At 43.9% G+C, this 21,005-nt stretch overlaps 1 long non-coding RNA gene across 2 annotated transcripts in view; it reads right to left on the bottom strand.

Moving 5' to 3' along the window:
* LOC149525872 (uncharacterized) overlaps nucleotides 1–9,430 on the bottom strand; it is a 34,447-nt gene extending 25,017 nt beyond the window's left edge. For both annotated transcript variants that reach the window (XR_016348550.1, XR_016348551.1), the window contains exon 1: nucleotides 8,828–9,430. This is a non-coding gene — a long non-coding RNA (uncharacterized LOC149525872). The remainder of the gene's footprint in view (nucleotides 1–8,827) is intronic.
* Between the last annotated feature and the right edge of the window lie 11,575 nt (nucleotides 9,431–21,005).

Raw genomic sequence — 21,005 nt, 5'->3', positions numbered from 1 at the left:
AATGAAGCAGCGATTATTTAAATCGCCGCTTCATTTTCCTATGTCTAGTAAACTCATCTATATGGCTCTGTCAAAGGAGCCATGTAGTCTAGACATACCCTGTATGTTTCATGAAAGCAGCCATAACTATCACACTCCTTTTATTCTATAGTGTCTGAATCACCACATACTTTGAGAGGGTCTCATACACTACCAACAATTTCCAGGTAATATTTCTGGTAACAGGCCTTTCCAGTCAACGTGTACGTTGGAGCATTTCCCTTAAATACAGAACTCCTCTCCTTGGCAGTGCTTTCTTTTCTTGACATGCAAGATAAGGACCGGATATTTTCCTAATATCCATGTCCAACCCCCCTCCCCAAAAAAATCTGTTGGATATCTGTATCAGGGTCTCTTCATATCCTAACTGCCCTGCTGCTTAATTATCATAACACACTAAAACCATTTTCTGTAAAATTGCTGGAAAGACATTCCTGTTACCTTCATAGGCCGGAAAGTTTGTACCCGGACCAATAATCATACCTGAATTGCCTTGAACCACCTCAGTCAGAGTCTCCTTTGGTACATCTGTTGATATATTGAACAGAACCTACTGTCCTAAAAATATTTGCCAGATATCCTCACAAAACCAGGCTGAGTCTATTCTCATGGCTCTCACCAAACCAAGAGCATCCACAACCACATTTTGTTTTCCAGGTTTATGATGAACTATGAATGCATAGTCGGACAATTTGTGAATTGGACTCTACAGGTGCCTTTCTATCTGTGAATGGACAGGATGGCTCTGAGAATTTAAGCATGACTGTTTAGAAGTCCTTTCTTCAGTGACTCAAATGCTTTTTGCTGTTCCACTGTCCAAACAAAGTCACTCTTACTTAGCTTGTATAATGATGGCCAACAAACCATTATACCTGGTTCAGGATTATAAGACACTCCCCCTTGATAACATTCATTTTCTGTGTTTGGGATTCCAAGGATCCCACCCATTCTCACTCACTACATGTTCTGGGAAAGTGAGGTGATTCCTCGCAAACTGACATTTGTGTCACAAAAGTTTGAACTTGACTCCCAGAATCCTTTCCGCTCCTACCAGATGTTCCTCTCATGGCTCCTAGAAACCAATGAAAGAGACTAAGTTCATGAAGAGATCTCAAATTCTCGAAATGTGTATTAGATCTTTTACTACCCTTTGAATGTTCCCAGTGCATTCATGAATCCAAAAGGCAGAACAGGTGAGCCTGAGTGGGCTCTAACCGACCCCACTTAGCATCCATGTCCATCCAAGCCTACAGGCTGGGACTCTCAACCCAGTCTCAGCATCCATTAGCCAAGCTGTGCCTGCCTTCCTGCTGATGCCACGCACTGCTACCTTGGTCTCTGGCCCCAGCACTAGCTCCACTAGGGGTGTGCTTCACTGGGGCAGGTCTGGGCAAGGCTAGTGCAGGGACTGGAAACTGGGGCAGCCGGGACCCACCCATTTTCCCTGTGCTAGCCATGCTGCTGCTGCAGAACTGAAACAACCTGAAGGGTATCACAAGGACAGTTTTCTTTCAGTTACCAGATTCCACTTTCATCTGCTGGCATTCAGATACCAAATCAAAACTCCTAAAATACTTTGTTCCTGACCTTTTATCCAGTGTATTTGCTATGGGAAGAAGTGGGTAGCTCCCTTGCACAGTCTGTGTATTAACTTCACTTGTAGCCAAGGCACAATCTTCAAGTCTCCATTGACCTTTTTCACTATTATGGCTGGGGATGGGGATATGAATTAGTCAAGCCACCCTTCAGCATGCAGCCTTGCTACAATCGGGGGTATACCCACCTTCAATTATTCCCCCCCCCCCAGCAGTCAGGGGTGGAGAGAGGGATGCTAAACTTCTCTCCTGTTACTCAGCCCTGCTACGACCCAGGGTGTGTATGCCTTGTAATCATAAACATTCTCAATTCATAAAATATCAACAATGAATACAATATTTATCACAACTGGTTTATTGACCAGTATCTCTATGACCGGGAGGTGTGCACACCTGAATGATCAATCACCTTTAAGTGTATGGTATACCTTTTTAGCAGTATTGTCAATAATTACAGCGCATATTCTTCCCCCTTTTGCAATTCGCCACCAAAATGTTACGCCCATACAAAGCACACGAGATCTTTTATAGAGGAAAAGGCAGCACGCCGCATTTATTGAGAATACAACAGTTAGCATATGCTTTTCAGTCATCCACACATACACACACCATGCACACAGTCCTGCCAGTCAATGTTAGAGTTACCAGTCCAGTGTCTGGATCAATCTAGTGGCCAGCCAGATTGATCGCAGAGGGAAGCTGGGCTTTGTCAGTCACAATCTGATGCTCCTGGAGTTGGTGGCAAGACGAATCCAAAGTCCCATGGCAAAGCACCCTGTTCTTATAGTCCTTTTTCTCTGTTGAAGTCTATGGATTTTGCCCTGTCAGTTTGTGACTGGTTACTCCTGAATTGGTGTTATCTTTTGATGTTAACATTCCACAACACCTCTGAGAGAGTCATCCTGTCCTGGATTGAGTTAATCAATTGTCTTTAAGGGTGCCAGCCTCCACCTTCCTTAATCATGGATGTGCGTTGATGGTTCTCTGGCGTCGATAAGTCTCATTAAATTTCTTCACCCCTCCTCTCTCAACCATCTGGTTTTAACAATGGCCTTCACACCTTATATTTTTCTGGTGCATTAATTCCTCATTCACACAAAGGCTACGTCTAGACTGGCATGATTTTCCGGAAATACTTTTCCGTGAAAAGGTTTTCCGTGAAAAGTATTTCCACAAAAGAGTGTCTAGGTTGGTCCCGGAGTTATCGTTAGAACGATGCGCTTTTGCGCAAAAGCGCATCTAGATTGGCGGCGCGCTTTTGCGCAAAAGCAGAAGCCTGGAACTATTTTGAAGAGGGCAAAAGGGCACCAGCCCTTTCCGGGGTGAGGCTGAAGCTCCGTTCAGACACGTGCTTAAAGGGGTCTCGCCGGACAGCCGTTTGTCTCCTGCTCCGTGTATTAGGACCTCTTGCAGGGACTGACAGCCACAGCAGGTTTGGTGGTTGCCCTCTGACTTTTGGACACCATCCTTTTGCCCCCTAGTGCTTTTTCCTGGTTTTGGTTTCTTGTGCCTTTCTTTTTCCATCATGGAGCCACGGGTGGCCATGTGCCTGCTCTGGCCTGTCGGCCATTTTAGAGTGCCTGCAGCTGGTGCTCCAGGCTGGTGCCCTCATGTTCCAGGACCAGGAGGTGCAGATCACCTTGGACTCTCTCACCAGGGAGGCCATGGATTCCCTGTGGCATCCCCACCCCACTGTGGAGAGGCCACTCTGGAGACTGGACACCAGTGACACCAGTACGGACTGGTGGGACTGGCTGGTCCTTGGGCAATGGACGACCAGCAATGGCTCCGGAATTTCTGCATGCAAAAGTGGATGTTCCTGGAGCTGTGTGCCTGGCTCACCCTGTGTTCCAGAGAGCCATCACCCGGCTGCGTGCACCATTCTCCACGAACAAGAGGGTCGCCATCACGCTATGGAAGCTGGCCACGCTGGACAGCTACCGATCGGTGGCACAGCAATTCAGGGTGTGATCGTCATGGAGGTGAGGTAAGTCCCAGAGGTAAGTCCCAGGGGGAGTGCTGCACTCCATGCCCAGGGGCAGCCAAGACTCCAGGCTGGATCACCCAGGGGTTTGGGCCGTCCCTCCCTTGCACAGGCCTACTGGTGGGTGGGAGGTTGTGGCATGGAGCAAGGGGGCCCTAGTGTGTGTGCGCGTGCTTCTGTTGTTTGCTCACCCATCTCGAGATGGGTGAGCGGAATGCAACAGAGCTACTGGCCGTGTGCCCTATAGTAGGGTCACCTCTGTCTCCCCATACAACTCCCTCCCCTCCCCCCAATTGTAAAGTGTCCGTTCCAAGCACATCAGCCATCATCGTGAATGTTCGTCGGGTGCAGCTAGGGTTTTTCTTTTTAGTTTAGGCTAGGATTTAGGCCACCATCACCTGTCCCGAAGAACAGGAAGAGGATTTGTTGTTCTAATTAATAAAATTTTTTTTAATTAATAGAGATTGCCTATCTCCTAGAACTGGAAGGGACCTTTAAAGGTTATTGAGGGCAGTCCCCTGCCTTCACAGCAGGACCAAGTACCACCCCTGGCAAATTTTTGCCCCAAATGGCCTCCACAAGGATTGAACTCACAATCCTGGAGTTAGCAGGCCAATGCTCAACCACCGAGCTATCCCTTCCCCCTCCTTTTAGAAAAGAGAAGACTGAGAGGGGACATGCTAGCACTTCTCAAGTATCCTGTTTAGGATAGTCAAGACAGAAGCAGACTGTGAGGGACTCCAAGAAGATCTCACCAAACTGAGTGATTGGGCAACAAAATGGCAAATGAAATTTAATGTGGCTAAGTGTAAAGTAATGCACATCGGGGAAAAATAACCCCAACTATACGTACAGTATGATGGGGACTAATTTGGCTGTGACAAATCAAGAAAGAGATCTTGGAGTTATCGTGGACAGTTCTCTGAAAACATCCACACAGTGTGCAGCGGCGGTCAAAAAGGCAAATAGGATGCTAGGAATTATTAGGAAAGGGATAGAAAATAAGACCCAGAACATCTTACTGCCCCTGTATAAAATTATGGTACACCCACATCTTGAATACTGTGTACAGATGTGGTCTTCTCACCTCAAAAAAGATATTTTGGCCTTGGAAAGGGTTCAGAAAAGGGCAACTAAAATGATTAGGGGTTTGGAACGGGTCCCATATGAGGAGAGGCTAAAGAGACTGGGACTTTTCAGTTTAGAAAAGAGGAGACTGAGGGGGGATATGATAGAGGTCTATAAAATCATGAGTGGTGTGGAGAGGGCTGATAAAGAAAAGTTATTTATTAGTTCCCATAATAGAAGAACTAGAGGACACCAAATGAAATTAATGGGTAGCAGGTTTAAAACTAATAAAAGGAAGTTCTTCTTCTCACAGCGTGTTGTCAACCTGTGGAACTCCTTGCCAGAGGAGGCAGTGAAGGCTAGGACTATAAGAGAGTTTAAAGAAAAGCTGGATAAATTCATGGAGGTTAGGTCCATAAAAGGCTATTAACCAGGGGATAAAATGGTGTCCTTGGCCTCTGTTTGTCAGAGGCTGGAGAGGGATGGCAGGAGACAAATCGCTTGATCATTGTCTTCGGTCCACCCTCTCTGGGGCACCTGGTGCTGGCCACTGTCGGTAGACAGGATACTGGGCTAGATGGACCTTTGGTCTGACCCAGTACGGCCATTCTTATGTTCTTATGTTCAAAAGGGTGTTACAAGAAACGGAGAAAATTGTTTTCCTTGTCCTCTGAGGAAGGCTCGAGTCAGTGTACCCAATTCCAGTCGTTAGGATAGGCCTTCCGCACATAGCCCAGGCGCAGTTCTTTCACTTTAGCCCAGACCTGTTCCAGGTTCCGGGCTGGATGGCCCTGCTGGGCTAGCGCCTGGGCAATGCGGCCGAAGATGTCGGCGTTGTTGCGCTGGGACCGGGTGTCATGGAGGCCCTCCTCCTCCTGCCACAGGTCCAGGAGGGTCTCCAGCTCCCCCAAGGACCACGATGGGGCCCTTCTTTTCTGGCCCCTGGGAGCCTCCTGCACTGGGGTTGCAGGTGGCTGAGCACCCGGAGCTGCCATGCTGGCAGCGAGATGGCTGCTAGGCACAGCAGGGGCGCTGTGGCAGACCTCAGGCCAGAGATCTGAGGCACGCTCCTGCCACGTGTGCTCAGCAGCCTGCGTCTGCTTTAAGAGCTCGGGTTACCAGGAAGTCCGGGGCTCCTACGGGGTCCCCCAGCGTCCAAACCGCTTTTTTCCGTTTAGCCTGCTTTTGCGCAAAAGTCTTAGCTAGCTGTCTACACTGGCCCTTTTGCGCAACAGTTTTTCGCAAAAAGGACTTTTGCCCGAACGGGAGCATCAAAGTTTTTCCGGAAAAAGCACTGATTTTGGACAGTAGAACATCAGTGCTTTTGTGGAAAATCAAGCGGCCAGTGTAGACAGCTGGCAAGTTTTTCCGGAAAAGCGGCTGATTTTCCGGAAAAAGTGGCCAGTCTAGACACAGCAAACAGTCTTTTACAGAGCCCTTCAAAGGTATACAAACAGCAGTGTGTTATTTTGAGCAATAAAAAAACATTGTAAATTAAACCTTACTAAATCTTGTAATCAAAACAGTTCACATTGTGGCCCAGGCCTTCAACATTCCTCTAATCTTATTAACATAGAAACCATTTGTTCCTCTTGGTTTCTGAGGACAGGACAAGGAGTAATGGGCTTAAAGTGCATCAAGGGAGGTTTAGATTGGACATTAGGAAAAAATTCCTAACTGTCAGGGTGGTCAAATATTGGAATAAATTGCCAAGGGAAGTGGTGGAATCTCCCTCTCTGGAGATATTTAAGAACACTTTAGATAGACATCTGTCAGGGATGGTGTAGACAGAGCTTGGTCCTGCCTTGAGGGCGGGGGGCTGGACTCGATGACCTCTCGAGGTCCATTCCAGTCCTATGATTCTATGAATACAAGATCCTGTCTCTTGCTTACTAAACCTTAAAACAAAGAAATTTATATTTAACTAAAGGGCCTAATGGTCTGTCCCTGCCTTAACATCAGTGCAGACACTGGCAGTCTGTCAGACGCATTTCTATCAATGCCCCAGAGGGTCACAAAATTTCATCCTGCCAGCCACCCTTTTAAGTCATACATTACTACATTATTAAACCTGAAATATAAATATAAAATCCCACTCCTACATGGGTACTGGTAGCTTCAAACACTCCAACAGCTTCTCTGCAGCAGCCTGTTATCCATAAGGATATTATTGCATGATGACTGGGCTTCACGACTTTATTCTGAGACACCACAGGATGCAGTTACTCTGTCACCTTTTAGGCATGAGAAAAGCTATTTTCCAGCCCCAAGACTTTCCCCCTTCCCTCCCTCCTGTTCCCCCCCATACAGTCTACAATTCTCCCTACTCAATTCCAGCAATATCTGAATATTGTCCAGAGACCCATTTTCTGTTATCACCACAGGATTTTGTGGTCCTCTGGGATGAAATCCACTCCCACTTTAACAGCACTAGCAATGTCTGTCACTGCAACAAAAGTCAAAGTCCCTAGGCAATTTATTCTAGTGTTTAACCACCCTGTTAGGAAGTTTTACTTAATGTCCAACCTAAAACTTCCTTGCTGCAATTTAAGTCCATTGCATCTTGTCCTATCCTCAGATGTTACAAGGAGGAAGGAGAATTTTTTTTTGTAACAGCTTTTTAGGTACTTTAAAACTGTTATGTCCCCTCTCAATCTTCTCTTTTCCACACAAAACAAACTCAGTTCTTTCAATCTTCCCTCTTAAGTTATGTTTTCTAGAATTTAATCCTCTTTGTTGCTCTTCTCTGGACTTTTTCCAGTTTGTCCACCTCTTCCTAGAACAAGACACAGTGCTCTAGTTCAGAAATCAAATAATGTAAACAAAATTGGGGCTAAAGATGTTCCAAAATACTACTAATGTCCTAATGGAGAACAAAAAGTAAACACTTCTTAAAATGATTTGCAAAGAGTTTCAGAGCGGCTAACATGTTAATTTGTTTTACTGCTGTTTGGAATGGAATGGCCTAACATTAAACTGATAAAAATATGCAGGTGCTTCACAAGGCAACAGCATCTTTCCAGCTCAGACAGTTATGACAAAAAATTAGAGAGACGGATAACATGATCATGCCGATTACCAGGGCTCGACAAATCAGTTAATCTACTCTCCCGTGGCAAGTAGATTTCAGCTGGTCACCCCGTTCACCGGTGGCTCATGCATGCGCAATGTGGGTCTTGCGCATGCGCAGTGCAGGGCTGGCGAGTAGATTTTGCCGTGGTTTGTCAAACCCTGCCCATTACTATAAGCAGTCTTTTCCACTCATCACTTGGAAGTACCGTGAGATATGTCAATGGAAAACACACTTTGTTAAGAAATAACAGTATCCTTCTACTAAATTAATACCTAGATGACATCTCTGAAAGAATTCTGATATAAATACAGTTACTTTCTATTATGCAAATTGATTGATGTATTGTGGGTATCATTTTGTCTGATGGTTATTGTTGCAGATGCTGTGTAATTCTTACTTGACTAGCTATCTGATCTTGTAAGTTGCTGAACATCCTCTTCTCTCAATGGCTTGCATGGGCACTCAGCACTTTAGAGGAGAGACTCAAATTTGCAAGATTTTAGCATTGTGCCACTAGTGGATTGTTGTATTGTGACTAGGGTGGGAAACATGTTTATGGTGATTAGTAAAGTGTTGTGTGAGGGGATTCGGGGGTGTGATCACCCCCTCTCTGGGTGAAGGGGGGGGGTCTGCGAACCCTCTGCCCCTTCTTTGATCCCTTGTTGGGTCCCAGGCCCTTGTTAGGGAGCCCTGGGTCTGGGTGCGATCAGGAAGGGGGGGGTCAGCGAACCCTCTAGTCGTTGCCCGTCCACGCGGGGTGGGGCGCCGGCCCCGTTCCTGGGTTTCCTTTCTCGGAGGGGTCTGCCTCCTAGTTCCTTCTCTTGGGTCGTTGGGAGCGGGTCGCTCCTATAGGGGAGGGAGGCGGACCCGGTCCCGCCCTCTCTCTGGGTCCCAGCCCGGGGCCCTGGGTGCCGGGGCTGACTAGCGCCCTGGCGTGGTGGACGGGGGGGGGGAGGATTCACTCCCCCCTAAGCTCGTCCACCCATGGCCGCCAAAAGCGCCCTGCCCCGGGCTCCTTCCTCCCTCCCGGCGTCTCCTGCGGACCGTCCCCGTCGCCCCTGAACCTACCCTGGCTCGGCGGTCCACGGCGTCCGGTGTTTGTATGGGGTCTCAGGGGCGGGTTCTTCGGTCCCGGTGCGCCCCTGGCTGTCCCGTTCCCTCCTGGCCCAGTGTGGCGGGGTCCGTCCGCCGTCTGAAGAGGGGCTGACCGCTCACCGGGGCAGTGGCTGTCCCGGAGGCCCCGGGACCAACGCCGGGCCGATAGCCGGGCTGAGCGGCGTTCACGCTCCGTCCTGTGGCGGGGGCCGCTCCTCCGCTGCTGCGAGGAGCCTGCTCCCTGCCCCGTTGGTGGCGGGCCCTTTTGAAATGGCCTGCCGCGCCTGCCGCCGCCCGCACTCCACCCCCACCGTGCGGGGCCTCGGGGGATGGGCCGTATTCACGCTGCCGGCGCAGGCGCGGGGGTAGTGCCCCAGCCCTCTGCCCCCTCCGGCTCACGTTGGGGGAGTACTGGGGAGTCCGGGCCTGGCCGTCGGCCCCCTGCCAGTGGGGGCTCCGGTCGCCCCACCCCCGGGTCAGTGACAGCCCGTCACATTGACATTCACTTGTAAAGTGGTCACAATTATTGAAGTAAAAAATTCATATTCTGTGAATGTTATCGATATTATAACAACTCCAAAAAGAAAAAGAAACTTATTAAACAGCATATTTGTGATTGATGTACTTCCCTTCTAGGAAGGACAAATGGGATGAGACTTTGTTTAGCATTCTGGAATTTCTGAGATCATTGGTTTTGCTTTAAATCTGAGGATTTCACTTTCACCCTAGGTCACTTCTAATATAACTGCTTCCCACGTCTCTTCCTCTCATTGAATAGTTATGGTTAGGACTATTTTTCCCTAGAGGTAATAGACTGTATTTTTCCAAGAAGAATATTGTTTTATTTTCTGCTCATATTTCTAAATTTTCTATTTGGATTTCTCTATATCCCCTATTGTTTACAACACGTTTAGAAACAGCCACACAATTTATCAATATACATTTATACTCTTGTCTAGATCATTAGTAAAATGTTGTTCTCTGTAGTACCTCTGTAGACAACTCTACTTGGATTCTTTGTCATTCATCACAGCTTTTTGTTTATAATTCTTCAGCTGGTTTTCAATCTGTGTGATGTTATTCATTTCCAAGCCAATTTTGATTATTCTTTGAGAGTAAAATATTGTAACAATTGGTTCACTAATCTAAAGTAATTTCATTTCCCTCATTCTGTTTGTCCAGTAATATTATAACTCCATCATACAATGCAATCAAGATTGTTTGGAAAAAATCTTTTATAGAGATACCAATGCCACTTCTTGCACATAATTATATTGCCCCCTACAGGTTTTGTGACTGAAAACAGAATCTTAATATTGCATTACTGCTATGGGACTCTGAAAGTTTTTCTTATACCATGTCTTCTTATTTTGATGTGTGTAGTACATTTCCTAAAACACAGCAAACACAAATACAGAAATCATATTTTTCCAAGTGGTTTAGATTGTTTGCAAATTGGTATTTTGAGCAGCCTCTTATGTTTATTTTATCATTAATACTTGGTGGGAGAGTCATCTTTTTCCCAAATGTTTATTAGTTTAGCTAACTAATGTTGCTTGCAAAATGACTTGAATTATAGATCTAATGCTTGTAAAATGTACTAGTAATGCCAATGAAATAATGTTTTCAAGATTTTTCTATCTTCGATGCCGTGGTTTACCCCAGAGACATGGTTTACCACAAGTTTAGTAAAGTGGCAAGAATTTTAAACATTGAAGTCAAGATCTTGTCTAATTTGGAAACAAAGCTGGGGAAAAGAAAGGTGAGAGGGAAGAAGATGGTCTATATCAGCACTTTCTCGGTTTTATTTTCAATTTTTCCTTTTCTTTCCAACTTAACAGCAATGAGAGGTTTGGGAATTGAGTAACCTTTGTTTCCCCTTATCTGGTGTGGTTATGGGGAGTAGTTATGGACTCCCCAAACAAATGGGTTGGTCCATATTTCAAACTTGAGATGGGATCGCCCACCAACAGCCAGATGGAATGGCCCTTTCTGAACATTTCCAAAATCTGAATTAGACAAGTATGTGCACCCACAAGATACTGTCCATACTTCAAACTACTGAATAATACACACAAAGCATCACTGTCTTCTTAATTTGACCAGGCAGGTTCTTGTGGCCTCCAACTCATGTAGCCATTTTGCACACTTCTAAGTCTTTAATTTCATGCTGTTTTTCTTGCATACACAGTATGATCCATAATGTATATTTTCAGGCTCCAGTGACTGGACTGATCTATAAATCACACTTGCGGGCTCCAAGTTCTTTCCCAAACCCAGAAGATCTTTCATAGCTCTTTTGAAAAATAACAGCTGCATCTCTAGTACCATGTCAAATTCTCTTGCCATATTGTTTCCTGGTATTTAATTGCTTCTGATTTGGTTACTTATATTATGCTAAATGACACTTTTTAAAAAAGAACAAACAATTATTAACAATTATATGGTACAACAATTCCTTGGTCCAAAATGCTGCACACAAACATTAATTAACCTTGATAATTCCCAATAGATAGGTTATTAAGAGCTAGAGTGCTCCCACATCAGAATTTAAGATATTTTCCTGAACATTAAAGAAAGTCTCCCAATCACTGGGGATTCACAAATATCAATAGACATCAGCAGCAGGGCAGCTTTTCATATCAAATGCAACAAAATATAGCATTTATATATGGAAACCAAACATGTAACCTTTTCTTATAGTTCCTCCTTAGTTCTAGTTTTCCCTTCATTGTAAACACCATTATAACAATATATAATTATTGCAAATCAAGCCCAGCTCACGTTCGAAGAAGATATAGTTAACAAAGAGCTAGTGTTCAACAACGTGGATGTCCATATAGAAAATGAGTACCTTAATTTCTAGTAGAGGTCTGCATATCCCATAATGAAGAGAGAGCAAAGACAAATACCCCTTGCAGAAACTATACCACAAGTCAGTGTTATTTCTTTATTAGACTGTACAGAAGTTGTTTAGCTCATCAAAATTGAGCAAATGGTCCTGTAGCCATCCATTATTACCTTTGGCAATAACTGATAAGCCTGAACACTTCTGGCACCAGGGAAAATGAGTAAAAAAATCTCGCATTGATATTGCGCTGAGAGCAGACAAATGCTAAATTTGTTTACCCCAATGAACAGAGCAAAAGCAAACCAGATCTTGCCAATTAGCAGAACCTACCCCTGTAATAAACCCCGTTGTCAGCTCTGTCCACACATTTATACTAGCGACACCATCACGGGACCTAACCACTAAACCACAACATCAGTGGCTCACACAACTGCACATCCATGAATGTCATCTATCCCATCAAGTGCCAGCAATGCCCCTCTGCCAGGTATATTGGCCAAACTGGACAGTCTCTACAACAAAGGATTAATGGACACACAACAGATATTAGAAATGGTAACACAGAAACCTATAAGGGAACATTTTAACCTGCCTGGGAATTCAATCATGGACTTAAAAAGTAGCCATTTTTACAAAGGAATTTCACAAGCCAAGTACAGGAAGAGTGCAGAATTAACCTTCACATGCAAATTTGACACTGTCTCCCTTGGTTTGAACAAAGACTTGAACTGGTTAACATATTATAAACCAGCTTTCCTTACATTCAACACCCTACTGACATCAAAAGCTAAGTATGGGACATTTCCAGCTCACTCAATTAGCCTCATTAGCACTGGGACTACAACTGACAGATACTTTCCCCCTCTCCTTTCTTATTCTGAGAGTCTTGAGGGGAGAAAAAAAAAAGAGGGACCATCTCATCTGAAGAAGTGGGTTTTGCCCACAAAAGCTCATTATACTAATATATTTGTTAGCCTCCATGGTGCCACAGGACTACTTGTTGTTATTTGCAGATTTTAAAAAAAGCTTTGCAACCAACAGAGATGTTGGAGAGAAACAAATACAAATCAACAGGGGTGAGGATTATTGCTATGTGTCAGGAAGTTCTTAAGAGCACTGGGAAATGATTCAGCAGGAGCAAAGCAAAGATAACACAGGCAGTGCTCATCCTATTGCTATAATGATCCAAGCCAAATTGCAGCAAAGCTGTTGTTAAAGGAAGTGATTCAAATTAATGCTTAGCAGAACACTGAAGAGCTCAAAGAACTTTACAAAATATTATCCCTGTTGTACAGATGGAAAAACTGAGAGGTTTAATAACTTGCTCATGTCATACAGGGCCTAATCCAGAGCTTACTGAAACAAAAAATGGGATCTTTCCACTGACTTGAATAGGCTTTGGTTTGGCCCCACAGTGAGCCTGCTGCAGAATAAGGAATAGAACTCCAGTCCTCCAATTTTCAGCCCTATGCACTGGACCAGATTAAAAGACAGATCACATGTCTTGTGGTGATGGGTATATTGCTCATTTAACACAATCAGTATATAAAAATGTTTGTCAACATTCCTTCCTATATATATTATTACAAATTCCATTGGGTGAAAACATTACCATCAACTCATTTCTTCAATGTGCATCTGCAGTACACCCTGATTTCACATCTCTCGCTTTGATCCTCTTTGCCACCACAACTGCCTGTGTAACTACATTTAAAACCAGCCATTCAGAAACAATAGGCCTCAGCCTATAACATAACTAGTAAACTGCAGCTTTCCAATTACATCTGCCATCGTTTCTTACCAAATTCAAGTGAAAAAGCATGTGGGAAATAATTTTCTTCCCATTTTTAAATTAGGATCTCTTACATCTTAGCAAAAGCAAGTTCTCCTCCCTCCATCAAGACTGATTTCTTTAATGCACCAGGAACAGCATACAACAGATTTTGATCCAGATGGGGCTGTACAACATGAACTGTTGTTGAAGTCACAGAGGATTAATGATCAAGCAGCAAAGAACAGAGAATGCTGAGCAAAATAGTGCATGACATATAGCAAAGGTCATTGCTGGAATGCAATGGAGCACTGATGTCTTGTAGCACTATGTTGTTTACACACATGTGCATAGACAGCTGCTGCCTCAAAACCAATGCCAAAATGAAATCCTTATTTCCAAGGGTCAAAATAATAAGGATCAACAACTTAAAAGGAAAGTTTGGACAAATATTTGAGAAATGTTTCTATCAGTAGGACAATATTATTATACTTTGTGTCAATCGAAAGGAGCACACATAGTAATGTAAGATTGAGCTCAAAATCCCCTAAGTAAAAAATGGGGCCCAAATTACAACACCCCCCTCACTCAACAGCGACTCCCTTCTTTGCACCATTCAGGGCATAGCCGCAGATCTGGCCCTGTGAGTTTCCCCATCAATTTCAGTGGCAGTAAAATCTAGCCCCACAGCTTGTTACAAGCATAAAATTATTTTAAACACATCCCACATTCGCCAATTTTCAAAAGCCTACTTAATATTTCCCGCTTTTATTGCTATTATTAATAAGAGATGGTGCACATGAACACACATCTCCAGCCCAGAGCATGTAATCCAGTTTTTGTTAGCACAACTCTTTGATTTCAGCCTCAGTAGGTTACTTTGCATATGTCACTGCCTGTGCAACAGGGATGGTTGTAATTCTTCATGAACAAACACATTTTTTCTTACAGAAATGTGTAAACATTCCTTAGCACTTCCAGTACTTTGCCAAATGACAGCCTGAGAATATTGTGTAAATGTGTTTGAACACCACGCTGCTAAAGCCAGCATGAACAAGAGTGGCTTTTGGCTTAAGAGCAGTTGTCTGAAACCAAAACCAAGGATAGACAGAGACTAATGGATCAAGGGAAGTACAGGAAAGAAGTAACCAATCTTATTCCATCACCTTCATCACATTAGGAGTGCCAACTGTCTAATGGCACAAACTCAAACACCCTTTCCCCAACCCTGCCCCTTCCACAAAGCCCTACCCCTGCTCACTCCTCCCTCCGTGTCACTTTTTCATCCCCACATGCACTCAGTTTCACCAGGCTGGTGCAGGGGGTAAGGTGCAGGAGGGGATGTAGGCAGGGGCGGATATAGGGCAGGGCGAACGGGGCGGCCGCCCTGGGCCCCGCGCTTCAGAAAGCCTCGCGCATGCGCCGTGGCACCACAGCACATGCGCATGGCGTTGCTGCGCATGCGCATGGCGTCACTGCGCATGTGCCGTGGCAAAGGGGGGCCCCCCCGGAATTATGCTGCCCGGGGCCCCGCAAAACGGTCATCTGCCCCTGGATGTAGGCTCTGGGTTGGGTGGTGGATCCAAGGGGTTCTGCATGTTAACAGGTGGTTCTGGGCTGAGCCTGGGGCAGGAAGTTGTGGTACAGTTAGGGCATGCAGGCTCTGAGAAGGAATTTCGGTTTGGGGGTGCGGAGCAGGAGGCTGGGGTGTGGGAGGAGATGAGGGGGGCAGTGTTTACCTTGGGTGGTTCCCAAAATCAACTGGCACATCCCTCTGGCAGCAGCTCTCCTAGATGGGTGGGGAAATCAGGATGCTCCCCATGTTGTTCCTGCCCACAGGCACTGCCCCACAGTTCCGATTGGCTGAAGGTCCCCTCCCATGGGTGCTGTGGAGTCACTGCTTCGGGCAGTGACCAAGGCCACACCCCCAAGGATTCTTAGAGACGGTGCCAGCCATTTCTGGGAGTGGTGCAAGGTAACTGCAGATTTAGCTTCTCGGCTGTAGGGCCTGATTCTAGGAGACTCCCAGGGAAACCAGAAGAGTTGGCAACGTTACCAACCATCATCAAAATGGTAGATAAAGTTAAACTTGAGAACGGACACTCAAATAACATTCACAATCACCTTCTGATGATCTCAATGGATACTGACTGCTATCCTGTGGTGAAGTACTGACCTTTGAAACATTGACCCAGGTCAGGTGGCTGAGGCTAGGAAATAAAGTTCAACTGCTTACAAGTTGAGTGTGTCACACCCTTATTACACAGTGCCAGAAGTGTATTGCTATGACTTGGGCAGAGAAAAGTAATTCCATTCCAGGGAGGATTTTGATATTTGGCTTCATTCCAATTTGTAATAAAGCCCCCCAAATTCAAAAATCTCTGTCAAAGAGGCAGACCCCTGGCCTTCGGGCACTCCCCCTGGGCTAGCTACTCTGGAGTAGTAGACCCTGGAAGCCCTGGAGTCCTCAAGTCTGAGGCAGTTTACCTTGTGGGTTATCCCCGAGCTGAAGGCCACTGAAGCTCTGGGAATTTGGACTATTAAAGAGCCACAGTCCTAGCAGCTTGAGATTCAGGACACTCAGGCTCATGGGAAGTACTTTCAGGAGGGTTTCCTAGGAGATGAACTGGCAAGAAACCAGAGAGGTTGCCAATGGAAACCTGCATGGATTGTTAGAACATTGTGCAAATTGAACTATCTCTGAAAAAAACATTTGATAAATCAGCTATATGTTTCATTAGGATTTTTTTCTACCAAATGTACTTGAGATGTTGTTGTTTGGTCCCCTCTACCCAGAAATTCTCTCTCAGGCTACGTCTACACTGGCATGAATTTCCGAAAATGCTTTTCACGGAAAACTTTTCCGTGAAAAGCATTTTCAGAAAAGCACGTCTAGATTGGCAGGATGCTTTTCCGCAAAAGCACTTTTTGCGGAAAAGCGTCCATGGCCAATCTAGATGCGGTTTTCCGCAAAAAAGCCCCGATCGCCATTTTCGCGATCGGGGCTTTTTTTTTTTTTTTTTTTTTTTCAGAAATCAGTACTATGCTGTCTACACTGGCCCTTTCATGCAAAAGTCTTTCAGAAAAAGACTTTTGCCCGAACAGGAGCAGCATAGTATATTTGGAAAAGCACTGATGATTTTCCAGAAATTCAAGTAGCCAGTGTAGACAGCTGGAAAGTTTTTCCGCAAAATCAGCTGATTTTGCGGAAAAACTTGCCAGTCTAGACACAGCCTCAGAGACTTGGGTCCTTTTTAGCAATAATGCTACTGCTGCTCATCCATTTCTATGACTGCAGTCTGTCCTACAGCAATTAGAGCAAGTTTTGAAAATATAAGTTTGTAAACAGAGATTACTGGAATTTGTAAATAGTGACATCTTCTGGAATATGTATATGGCGAAAGATGACTATCAGTTTGCATATTTTGCCCATTAAAATGTTAGAACTATAGTTGAAGGTGGTGGAGGGGTGAGGATGAAAGGAATGAATTGAATAAGGAAAATAAGTTATTTGAAATAAAGTTTCTCCCAATTTATAGTAATAGCAGCACTCCAGTCTGCACCAACTAGACACATAGGAGAAACTGTTTTTACCTTGGTACTGACAGGGCAGATGTGGGAACCTTCTGTAAAGGTGCATTTTACTATTGCTGTCTAAAAACAAAGTTCACATCACTGAGCTACTGGTGATAAATACAGAAGCTAGATCAGACCAGCTTGCCATAATGCACCATGTTCTGCAGGTTTTGACTTGAGGAGAAAGAAGTTTTAAAACTAACACCAACCTCTTTTGTCATTGGTAGGCAGTCTTTGCACTAAAATTGAGTTACCTGTGAAATGCCATAAGCCTTCTATTGTTCTGAGATCTAGAATTCTGACTGTTCCCAAACAAAGTTCTCCTGTGGAAAACTGGCAAGTTACTAAGCTGTTCAGCAGCAGGATTTCTGCTCTGCTCACAAAGAATGAAAATAACAATGCCCCAAATAATGGGCTTAATTTTCTTCACAGTGGTATGAATCAGGAGAAGACTTGTGTAAATCATACCCAACTCCTTTGTTTTCAATAGGCTATGCCAATGTAAAACCAATGTAAATGAGGGGAAGGTGATGAAATAGGGAAAACCAGTCTACGCATACCCCCGCAAAAATCAATAAAAAACACTTTAAAATAATGGAATATGTGAAATTTTTAATGCAGCACCATAGCGAAACAAAGGTTCTGATCCTTTTTTAAAAAACAGATTTTTTTTAAAGATTCAGTTATAGACACAGAAGACCCAAAACTCCAAGCAAATTCAGATTATGTTGTATACCAAATCTTCACGCTTCCTGGCTAATTAGTGCTATAGTGTCTGATCATCTTAATTTCTGATTTTTACCACGTTGTGTATGACATGGAGAAAATTACTAAGTGGAATGGAAATTCCTTGTATTCAGAGAGTTGGTCTTAGAGGCATGTCTACACAGCAGGGCTAAAGTAGAAATAAGCTACGCAACTGGAGCTGTGTCAATTGTGTAACTTAAGTTGAAATAGCTTATTTTGGTTTTTGGCTCTGTCTACACAGTAGGAGGTCCAAGTTAGAGCACTCTTCTTCCAACTTCCCTACTCCTCATAAAATGAGGGTTACAGGAGTAGGAGTAAGAAGTCTTCCAGCTCAACATTAGTTCAACAATGTCAAAATAGTCTGTATCTTCACAGCACACAGTTATGTTATTCCAAAATAACACTGCTATATAGATGTAGCCAGGCAGAAGCAAGCTAAGAGCCATTTGCTGTCATAATGAGACAAAATGCAAATAGTTTCCTTGAAGAGGCTGCTAGTATCTACAGTGAGGGGTGTGTAAATTAAAAAAAACAAATAAGTACCTTTGAGCCAGGACATATAAATAAAAAACAAAACAATCTCTTCATGACAGACTTGCAGAGAAGACTTTCAGTAAGCTTGTATTTCTGAAGAAAATATTTCTAGGAGATATTAGGCAAATTTGATCATGTCTCCCAGAGGCAGTGTCCAGACTCACGGGTTTTTTTTAAAAAAAAAAGTAGCCTTTTTTCGAAAAAACTTCACCTGCGTCTAGACTACAGCCGTGTTCTTTTGAAATTAAATTGAAAGAACGCGGCTTTTCTTTTGACGGCAGAAAACCTCATTTCACAAGGAAGAACGCCTTTTTTCGTAAGTGCTCTTTCGAAAAAAGGCGTTCTTGAATGCAAACAGGGCTTTTTCGAAAGAGAGCATCCAGACTGCCTGGGTGCTTTCTTTCGAAAAAGCGGCTTGCTTTTTCGAAAGTACTGCTTGCAGTCTAGACGCTCTTTTTCAAAAGAGGCTTTTTCGAAAGTATCTTTCAAAAAAGCCTCTTTCGAAAGAGGCTTGCAGTCTAGACGTAGCCAGACAGACAGCCTATTAAATCCATAAGTGTTTGTATTGCAGTAGTGGTGGCAATCCACGGGCTGCATTGTGGCCCATTGAGGTTCTAGCTGTGGCCCACAAGACATTTTGTTTACTGTTGCTCACACATAGGCTTGCCAGATTCCACTAGTTTCCATCCACATAGGTTTTTTCCTACTGCTATTATGAAAGTGACACATGTAAAGCAAGGGCACGTGAAGTGTGGTGCATGCTGATTCTACTCAACATTGACAGAGTCATGCGCATCCTCTGCATCCAATCAAAGCGCTGCTATGCTTCAATGGACATACCCCACAAATTCTAGATACATAAGCACAGTGAGAAAAATTACCCTATCCCAGGAGACAACCTAGGTTACGACAATCTTGCAGCCCGCTGAGATGGAGGACCACTCATGTGGCCCATTCACTAGCCTAAATTGACCATCCCTGCAGTAGACTGTAGAAGCCCAGGTATCATCAATAGCAAAGGAGAATTTTAAGGTGGGATTTGTAAGGTGACAATGATGTAGCTTTGTGGAAGATTACATGGCACTCCTCCCAAGACGAAGGGTCAGCTGGTGCAGAGGTGCTTACTTAAAACAAACAAATGGGTGATTAAGGCTGGCATTGGTGCCAGAGCAGAGGAAGAGATTAACATCTCAATAGCATATGAGAGATGAGGTAGCATGGGGAATCTTTCCGGGTACTGCATTGGGTTTTGAATAAGGCTAAAAAGTGGTACAAAAATGAATGTTGGGTTAGCAAGATGACATTTTAGACAGAGGATGGTGAATCCAGAATTTAAAGATAATATTTCCATTTTGCAGTATAACTGCAGAAGGACAGCCTATGCAATCTGTGCCCAACTGGAAAGGAAGACAATGTCTGTGGCCTATGCTATAACTTTCTATGGTGCAGTAGAGCAGGAAGACAATGAGTGCACTGCAGTCTACATTCTCAGTGAGTAGCCAGATACAATGGTGCTGCAATGGTCCTCCAGGCAACCAGAATAGAAAATGGAATCCTGGTAGAGGAAAAAGTGGCAGATGGTGTGGGAGAAAATTAATGAAACAGCCTAGACAGACGTGTGAGTGAATGAGATGGGAGGAGGGTTTGCTATGATGAGAACCTCCAGAATAGAAAGAAAAGACTATATCTTACATTTACCCAAAAGGATCCTTCCTTTCATCCCACAGGAAAAGGAGACTTTTGGGGTATCAAGTCTGTCAGTATACTACAATAATCATCACAAAGCCTGAGATAATATTACTTGATTTAAAGCTTTGTATTATCCATTGGGCAAGAAGGGGACAGAAGTAGTGTTTAAAACTGTAACTGGACAATGATAACTGGATAAAGACAACTCAGTGCATTTGTCTCCTGTGCCAGTCTGATACTCCCCGTCACATCTATACAAACTAAAACAATAGTCCATCTGTTTGAAATTGTTAGACATTTATTGGCTGAACTGATCTATTTCAGAACACACAAGCAACAAACATCTCCCTAAAGACAACATGGGCTAGTACACATTTTGAAAAGGGGATCCTATTTGTAATTCTGAGATGTAATATTCTGTTGAGTCACATAAGTAACAGTGTTCAACTCATATGTAACCTGCACACCCATTTCTGAATATTTCATGCGCCTTTGGATAGATTTAATTTTTCTACCATATAACAAAATAAACAGCAAAGAAGAAAAAAAAACTCTTTATGTTCTCAATTTACAAAGGTCAAAATCCAGAATGGAAGAACAGCTCTGTGGTGCTTTGCTATTTTCTGACATGTAATTATTACTTAGTATGCGATCAATGGACAAAGAGAATCAGCAACAAGAACGAAAGCGACCTCTGTTTTTAAAATTGGATATTTGCCATCCAGTCAGACAGAGCCCATGGTACATTGCTATTACAGCCATAGCAAGAACAATTGAGCAGCAAGTCCAAACGTGTTGCAACAAACAACTTCAGTCTTTTTGAGCTGAGACCTAAATTATTCACGGTCACTTCAGATAATTATTTTTTTCCATGCTGGACTAATCAGTTGAAAAATGAGTTGAATTCATGCAGTGTGCCAGTTCCCAGCCTGAAAGCAAGTCCATAAATTTACTGCTATCCCCTTAACTTAAAACTTACCAGC

Source organism: Pelodiscus sinensis, chromosome 1, assembly GCF_052426305.1.
Source record: "Pelodiscus sinensis isolate ZL-2025 chromosome 1, ASM5242630v1, whole genome shotgun sequence".
NCBI lineage: Eukaryota > Metazoa > Chordata > Testudines > Trionychidae > Pelodiscus > Pelodiscus sinensis.
The sequence above is the reverse complement of the archived record's forward strand: the minus strand, read 5'-3'. Positions and strand labels throughout refer to the sequence as shown.